The sequence below is a fragment of the Chrysochloris asiatica genome, unplaced genomic scaffold (genome assembly GCF_000296735.1).
Source record: "Chrysochloris asiatica unplaced genomic scaffold, ChrAsi1.0 scaffold00070, whole genome shotgun sequence".
In the NCBI taxonomy this organism is placed as follows: domain Eukaryota; kingdom Metazoa; phylum Chordata; class Mammalia; order Afrosoricida; family Chrysochloridae; genus Chrysochloris; species Chrysochloris asiatica.
In genome coordinates this window covers 10287900-10295092 of record NW_006408588.1, presented here as the reverse complement: position 1 = coordinate 10295092, position 7193 = coordinate 10287900, and positions in this window count along the sequence as shown.

Here is a 7193-nt window from a genome sequence, read left to right as displayed (position 1 = left end):
ATGTTAGGAGGAATGAGTATCCCAAGACACTTCCTTGTGCTCATGAAGAACCTGTACACAGATGAAGAGACAGTTTTTTGAACAGAACAAGGAAATAATGAATGGATTAATATCAGGAAAGGTGAGCACTAGGGTTGTATCTTTTTGCCATACTTAGTCAATCTGTATGCTGAACAAATACACAAAGCTGGATTATAAGGAGCTCTGGTAGTATAGTGGTTATGAATCGGGCTGCTAATCTTAGGGTCAGCAGTTTGAAACTACCAGCTGTTCCATGGGAGAAAGATGAGGCTTTCTGCTCCCATAAAGATTTACAGCCTTGGAAACGCTGTACAGGGTCGTTATGAGTTGGAACCAACTGCATTTGAATTATGTTTGAGAAGAATATTAAAAGCACAATTGATGGCCAGAGAAACAGACATCTGTGTTGAAAGAAGTACAGCTAGAACTAATACTTAGAAATCAGAACTGTGAGACTTTGCCTTTCATACTTGGCCATGTTATCATGGCGATGTTATCTCCAGTTCCTGGAGAAGCATATCATAATGCTTAGTAAAAGTAGAGGGTCAGTGAAAATAAGGAAGACCCTCAGAAAAATGAAATGGCACACTGGCAGCAGCAATGTGCTGAAGAGTAACAATTGTGAGGATGGTGCCAGACCAGGCAGCATTTTGTTCTGTTGTTCATAGGGTTGCTATGAGTCAAAGCCGACACTACGATACCTAACAACAACAACTGAGATATTTGTGAATGGAATGTCATGTTGATTGAGAATTTGCTTCAGTATTCCAGTATAGGCATAAATTGATAAGGATAGTTTGTTGTTTTTAGGTGCTGTCGAGTCCGCTTCAACTCATAGCAACCCAATGCACAACAGAACAAAACATTATTTGGTCTTGCCCTATCCTTATAGTCACGCTTGAGCCCAGTGTTGCTTCCACTGTGTCTATCCATCTCATTGGGGTTTTGTTCTTTCCTAGATCCCATGTAACCAGAGCACCCTGTATTTATAGAACATTTCAAACAAAGATGCTCTATCACAGATCTACAGTAGAGAAATTGGGGAAATTCATGGAATTTTGGGTTATACTAGTACAAGCTGAATGTGAAGGATGATCAGTGAGTGTCCTGGTTTTGTACTGGCTACGTTATTCTCTTTGAAACTCTGTGTTTTAAAGTAAGAGAGAGCAATTGGGATAATGAGGACATGTGAAATCAAATCACCCGAGGAATTAAGAATAATTAAACTGGAGAAGAGGAGCATTAGGGAGAACAGGCTAAGAGTCTCCAAGGATCTGAAGGGCAATCTTATGGGAGAAGTTTAGATTGGTTATATAACCACAAAGGCTAGACCAAAAACTGATGTGTAGAAGTTAAAGAATGTATTTAGCTAAACAGAGAGATTTTGCTAATCAAAAAGAAGAGGTATGTGTAAGCAGAGTTGTCCAAAGATGGAACAGATTGCGTGAAAAATAGTAACGTCCTCATTACAGGTAAGATCCTAACTCAGGGATTAGATGACCTCACACACAAAATATTGAGGAGAACTTTGGATATAATGGCAGTATATTAGATAATTCCTAAGGTCCCTTTTGGGCTCCTGGTGTGGCACTGTAGGAGCAGCAAACCCATTAGTTGCTCTTTGGAAACCCTATACAGGGTCACTATGAGTTGGAACTGACTTGACAGCCTTTAATAACAACAACAAGTTCCCTCTCAGTCCTCTGATGATCTAATTCTAAATGGATTTTATCCATGTGCCAATAATCTTGAAAGTAAGAACCACTCCTGGGTTCATTGGGCCTTCAAATAACTTTTCCACCCTCTAGCTTATGTTATGTGTTTCAGAGTGTTTCAAATAGTGAAGAAATTATTTTCTAGAAAAGAACTTCCTACCTTAGAATCTCCTGTCTTCTCTGTAATGTTGTGAAAGCAAAGAAAGTTTGAGAATAAGGTGTGCAGACCTGTGTCTTGGCCCATCTGAAATTAACAATTTCCAGCAGGTCATGAAGTATCTCTAGGCCTCAGTTTACTTATCTAAGAAATGGGATGTCTGGCCAAGATGATTTCTAAATTGCCTTCCTAGGATTAGCAGAAATACTATAAGAAATGTCCAGATTTGATCTACAGAAAGCCAAAGCACTGTGACTCTCTATGATAAGAACCAGACTGCTAACCACAAGTGTTTAGTGATTAGTGGTTCAAGTCCAGCAGCCATTCCACATGAGAAACATAAGGGTTTCTGTTCCCATAAAGACTTAAAGCCTCAGAAATCCTATGCAGCATTGCTCTGAGTCAGAACCAACTCAATAGCACTCACTTTTCAACATCAACATCAACAAAATCCAAAGCAGGTGCCTTTTAATGGAGGGAAAAGGGGTGTAGCACTGTGGGTTAATGTGCTAGACTGCAAAGTCAGTTTGAACCACAAGGCTGGTGGTTCAAGCTCGTCAGCTGCTGCTTGGAAACCCAAGTCCACTGTGAGTCGGAACTCAACGGCACTTAACAGCAACAAAAACAAGGACCAGGCACTGTTTTAGATATCTCAGGACAATAAGGAGTTTCTGGACATTCCCATTCCAAAGAGAAGTGACCCAATGGAATATGGAAATTATCAGACAATGCCATTAATATCACATGAAGTAAACTTTTGCTACGGATAATTTTTAAATGGCTGCAACAGTACATTGACAGGAAACTGCCAGGCATTCAAGCTGGATTCAAACAAGAATGTGGAACGAGGGATTTATTACTGATGTTAGGTCATTCTTAGCTGAAAGCAGAGAATACCAGAGAGATGTTTACTGTGCTTTCTTCACTATGCAAAGGCTTTCAACTCTGTGGATCATAGCAAGCTATGAATAACATTGTGAAGAATGGGTATTCCAGAACACTAAATTCTACTCATGAGAAACCTGTACGTAGACCAAGAGGCAGTCATTCAAACAGAACAAGGGGGCACTGAATGTTTTAAAATCAGGGAAGGTGTGTGTGAGGGTTGTGCTCTTTCACCATACTTATTTGATCTATATACTGAGTAAATAATCTGAGTATTATATGAAGAAAATCATGGCATCAGGATTGGAGGAAGACTCATTAACAACCTGTGATTTTCAGATGAGGCAACTTTGCTAGTTGAAAGTGAGAAGGACTTAAAATACTTACTGATGAAGGTCAAAGACAGCCACCTTACTATGAGTTTCACCTCATGTAAGGAAAAAAAAAAAAAAATCCTTACCACTAGACCAATAAATAATGTCATGATAATGGAGAAAAGATAGATGTTGTCAAAGACTTCATTTTGCTTGGATCCACTATCAGCACTCATGGAAGCAGTAGTCAATAAATTAAATGACATACTACATTGGGCAAATCTGCATAAAACCTCTTTAAAGTGTTCAATAGCAAAGATACCAGTTTAAGGACAAAGATGTGCCTGACCCAAGCCTTGGTATTTTTCAGTAGCCTCATATGCACATGAAAGTTTGGCAATGAATAAGGAATACAATAGAAGAATTCATACATTTGAGATATGGTGTTGAAGAGGAATATTAAAAGTACCATGAACCTTCAGAAGAACAAGGAAATCTGTGTCAGAAGAAGTACAGCCAGAAAGCTCCTTAGAAGCCAGATGACAAGACTTCATCTCTAGTACTTCTGACATATTGTGAGGAGGGGCTAGTCCCTGGAGAGTGACATCATGCTTGGTAAAGGTTCAGCAAAAAAGAGGAAGACCCTCAATATGATGGAATGGAATCATGGCAGCAGCAATGAATGAGCTCAAGTGTAACAACTTGGCACACGACCGGACATGGTTTGTTTTGTTATGTATCAGGTTTTTATGAGTAGAAACGGACTTGATGGTACCTAACAACAATACAAAGATTAAATAAATTGGTCATGGTCACATAACTTATAAAAAGGCATTTTCTTTACATCAGACTGAAATTCTTTTGACCTTTTTTTTAACAAAACTTTGACCTATTGGGTTACATTTATTGATTGTATTACATTCTGGTAAGTATATTATTTTTTATATTATTGTTATTCATTTTATTATTGTTGGTGTAAGTATTTGTATGTTTCTTAGAATTGGACCCATGTTTTTGAATCACATTTAAATATAAATCAATGATACTTTCTGTTTGCTGCTGAAACTTCAAATTTGTATAACTGATATTTTGAGATGTAACCATCTTTCAAATAAGGATTTTGTGGTGTCCTTTGTTCAAGGATCATGATTATTTTCCCAGGTATATGGTTTTTTAAAGCGAGTTCAAGCTGTTTAGTAAGAACTTCATATCAGCCAATTCCCTTAATAATCTCAGATATCTGTCTAGCTGATTTATAAATGTGCAAATTTTCCAAGTTCTGTATTCCCTCACCTGAGTTTTGCCAATAGCTGTTTTGGCAAGAGTTTCATTATATCCTAATAGTCCAAATTTGTTTGCTTCATTTTTACTGTTAAAACTAGATTAAAAAAATGAATTCAGTCTCTCAGCCATTTTAGAATCATCATCAATTTCTTACACATCTTCACAGATTAGCAGTCTTCATTTCCCCTGGTCTCTTGATTTCCCTGGGCATATTTACAAAAGTCTTCTTTTGCAGTTCACAACCTATTTTAACTTTAGTTATTTCACTATGTTAACTTTTCTCACCAAGTCTTAATGGATATGGAATATTTTTGCTTCATGCTCTGCTTTGTAGGCATGGTTAGTAAGAATCTTGGTTTTCCATGCTCTCTCATCAGTCCTCTGTGACACTGTGTTGGAGGTGTCATGCCATTAGCATTGCCATTTTTAAGAGAAACTGAAGCATTATCATAGCAATTTTGGTTCCAGCTCTACTTCTTCCTGAAATGTCTAGAAAATTTCAGAAAATGTGGGTGTTGTGGGTTTCTTTTCTGATTGAGCTATTCATAGAATTGCTTTAATCCTCCACTTTCCATTGTATATGGAGATGCTCAAAGAGCGCAAATCTAGAAAGTGGAATAACCAAGAGAATGTCATCTAAGATCGCTATTATTTCAGAGCTATGATCTTAGTGTCTCGTCTTCTGAAAGGGTGGGACTTCTGGTTGCCAATATGCCACTTGTTCTAAGTCTTGTATTTTACGTATTATTCTCTGTGTGGACTGATGTGTAGGTAGCTAGGACTTAAGTAGATTTCCATATTATTTAGGTTATTTCCTTCCATTCTCTTCCACATTGGTCTTTGCCAAGTCATTATATCCAGAAAATGTCAGAAAGCAAAAGATCCCAAAATACCAACCCACCTCCCCAGGTAATGCACCACCATTTTATACATTGATAGCTGAGTCCTAAATGGATGAAGTAATTTATATAAATTTGGATAGAAAATCAGTGGTAAAGGCAGGTATATGTTGACTGCTGGTAAAACAAAAGAAATAAAACAAAAAGAAAACCCTGATTTTGCTTTATTATCTTCTCTTCAAATGCTTCTAAAACTCAAAACAGTAGCTTCATAACATTAAAAAAAAAAATGTGATTGTGGTACAACACAGGGATGAAGAGGCAGTGTAAACCCCTTTCTCTTCCTCATTAATTGCTGTTGTTGCTGTCACTGTCATTGAGAAGGTTCCAACCCATCGCAACCCTGTATAGCGTTTCTGAGGAGTGGCTGGTGAGCTTGAACTGTCAAACTTGCAGTTCACACCAACCTTGCAGTCCAGAGCATTAATCCACAGCACCACACCAAGACTTATTATCTGCAGGGTCTTACAAAAAGCCAGCTTCAAGGAAAAGCTAAAACTATGAAGCCAATACAGCCCCACTTTTGTAAATGACCATTATCTAAAATTAGGTTGAACATCAACAAATAGGATGAGTCCTTCCTATGGATATTCCCAATCACTATAGAAAAAGGAAGGTAAGCATAGTGTGCAGAACTCTTAAGTCTCTATTTCCCTCTTCTTTCTTCTTACACATTTCCTGATGTCCCATTAAGGACTCCATATTTTCTAGCTCCATTTCTGTTTGCCATTTAAAGTAATCTTCTGTCCTATTTTTTTCTTCAAAGCTTGTGGCCTGTGTATGCTTATGCACACATATATGCACACTTTAGAAAGTGCTTAGGTTTTTCCATTTTGTCCTTCAGCTTGGAATCCCTGTGGAAGGAAAGACAGTGAACACTACCCACCACTAGGGAGCAGCCAAAGCCAACATTTTTCTGGACAAAAACCTGTAGAGTTGTTTTCAAAAGAATCAGGTTCTCTTGGTCTTCTCTTCCTTTCTTTCACCCCTGACTTTCTCAGAGCAAACCACCCCATCAGTTTCCTTCACAAGGGGCTATTCTAAATGTCCATTCATATTTTATAGAAGCAATGATACTAGCTGTGCCAGAGAACCATTGTCAAAACATTTTTTTCCTTGAATTCTTTCTTTCACTTCATCAGCACATAAAATTCAGCTGACCTATGTAAATCATAAAACGTTGGAAACAATTTTGCAGTAAAAATTGAGTTATACCCATAAATCCATGAGGAAACAAAATACGACCCTGGTCAATATTCCCTGAACCTCCCCAGAAGAACTGAAATGAAAAAATATATATAACCAAGGTTCATCAGTATATCTTTGTTGTTGTTAAGTGCCTTTGAGTCAGTTCCAATCCATAGTGACCCTGTATAGGGTTTCCAAGGAGCAGCTGGTGAGTGTGAACCACCAACCTTGCAATTCAAATGACTTTGTAGTCTGACGCATTAGCTCACAGTGCCACACCAGGACTCCATTAGATGTAAGTTATTCCTATGGAGAACTTCTTGATTTCTACAACATTAATGAAGACAGCAATTATACATCATAGACTGACACTAGAGTTTCAGTAGGTCATCCAGGATGTTAGTTACTGTGCTTTAATGAACAGTACAACAAAATAATGATTGCTGATTGACTTGTCTTATGCAGGAAGAATCCTCTGGTCTACTACATGGAAAGGTGAAAAGGAGGAGAAAGGACTTCTGGGAACTAACTGAATTACTCAGGTTTGTGGAGTTTGGATTCAGTTTTAGATTGCTTTCCAATCTTCTGTCTGTTCTCTCTAAATCTCAATGTCTTCTTCTTTAAGGTGGAGGTTTATTTTTCTAAAATAGGGCAGTTGTGAGAATTAAAGGACATAATGTATGCAAAACACTAAGTAAAGATGAGCTACTGTTGTTCAAAGGTTTACTAT